Source organism: Phalaenopsis equestris, unplaced genomic scaffold, assembly GCF_001263595.1.
Source record: "Phalaenopsis equestris unplaced genomic scaffold, ASM126359v1 Scaffold000763, whole genome shotgun sequence".
Taxonomy (NCBI): domain Eukaryota; kingdom Viridiplantae; phylum Streptophyta; class Magnoliopsida; order Asparagales; family Orchidaceae; genus Phalaenopsis; species Phalaenopsis equestris.
Genome location: NW_018165203.1, coordinates 13,767 through 15,608, shown reverse-complemented (window position 1 = coordinate 15,608; position 1,842 = coordinate 13,767).

Genomic DNA, 1,842 nt, shown 5'->3' with positions numbered 1-1,842 from the left:
ATTGAAAGTAAATTAAGATCGAAGTGAAAAGATCATCACAATTTCCTTAACATTTTCATGGCTCAACCAATTCAAATCACCATTTCACAAATCTCAATACAAGGAGAAAGACATAGAAAATTACTCAGAACTCATGGGGAAAACATAACAAAACTCGGAATTCATATATAAAAGTGAAGTCATACAACTACAACAAGTAAATAACAGTTATCTCTAATTTCTCTCCAAGAAAACTCCTCCAAGTTCCTCTGAATCTCTTCCTTTCTTTACAGCACACAAAATTCCTCTTCAAAGTGGTAAGGAGGAAGGAACCTCTCACTTTCCCTCTACTCTTACAATCTCTCAAATAATTCCTCACAATTTGACTCTCTAGTAAACTCTCTACTGGAACCTCTCTAACATTCTGAACCTCCAGGACTTCTTCAATTTTTGGCCAAAAACTTCTTTTAAAGTTGTGGATGAGTTTTCCCAAGAGATTCCTAAGCACCCCTTCAAAATTTGTCCTCATCCAATGCATTGTGGGACATAACCGCCGATCTCGCCGTCGGCGGCCTCGAGGGTTCTGTCAGCGGGCTTTCTAAAGATTAAATCTGGAGTCTCGGGAAATTCTCGTCGTCGGCGCCGTTGGCGCCCAAGTTCAAATCTTCACATTTTGGTCCTTTTCGCTCCAAATTTGCTCTTTTTTGCATCTTTTGCTCCAATGACCCTAATTCATCATTCCTGTAATAAAACATCAAAAATAACCTTCTTTAAAGTGCAATATCATCAAAAAATAGTGTAAAATAGGGATTAAAATCTCAACGTATTTTCCTTTGGTCAACACCCAAGCACTAGCAACTGTTGGGTAGTTTTTTTAGCAGTTCTCCCAATGACGTGGGGAATTATTTGGAGGTCACGAGCAGTTCTTAAATGACATGGAGATAAGTACTTTGAGAGGAGAAGAAGAGGAACATTAGAGGATTGTTTTAGGAGAGAATTTGGTGAGAAATGAGAGATTGATTTTAAAGAAATTACATCAGCACTATACCAAGGGTTTGGGAAAGCCTGAGAGAGCATTTTCAGAGAATTATAAGAAGGAAGAAGCTAAGTATTGTGATTTTCTTTTATTTTACTATTGTAAAACACAATTACCTAGTGGATTTGCTGTATGTTAATAATGTTTTGCAGTATGTTTTCCTTGCTTGGTGAGTAGTCTTTTCTTATTTCTCTTGCAATGATTATAGTTGTAGAGCAACAGTAGAATGCATTTGAAATTGATTTTCCATATTTAATGTCATGAGTATTCTTCTATGCTTCATTTGCTTATTGTTCTAGTCAAATGATTAGTTAATACAAGTTGTGATTTAGAATGACTCGAGAGAGCTATGAAAGAACAATTAGAATATGCACATTGAACTATAGGTTATGAAGCAAAAGTAAACTATAGGGAGAGAAAAATAGATAGGAAAATAGCCTTTGATGGGCCTAAATTAGGGTTTAAGGAATTAAAACATGTTTTACCAAGCTTTTTTATGCACTCAGAGGAGGGTAAAATAGAAAATTGCTCCAATTTTTCACTACCCATAATCATAATTTCAAGTATTGGTTTTCTTATAGCTACATATATCATTGCAAGGAAGGGTAGTTTTTATATCTTAATTTTTATCACTTTAAATATATTTAGTAGAATTTATATATGAGTAAATCTTAAATTGTAGGTAGTACTTTTGCAGAATTAGTTAGCAACACTTAAAACTAACTTTACTTCCAGGCTAAGACTCATTTTTGTAAGCTAGAACTTCTCTTAAGACTTTAACTGCTTGACTCCCTGATACACCTAAAATATATATTATTTTTATACAC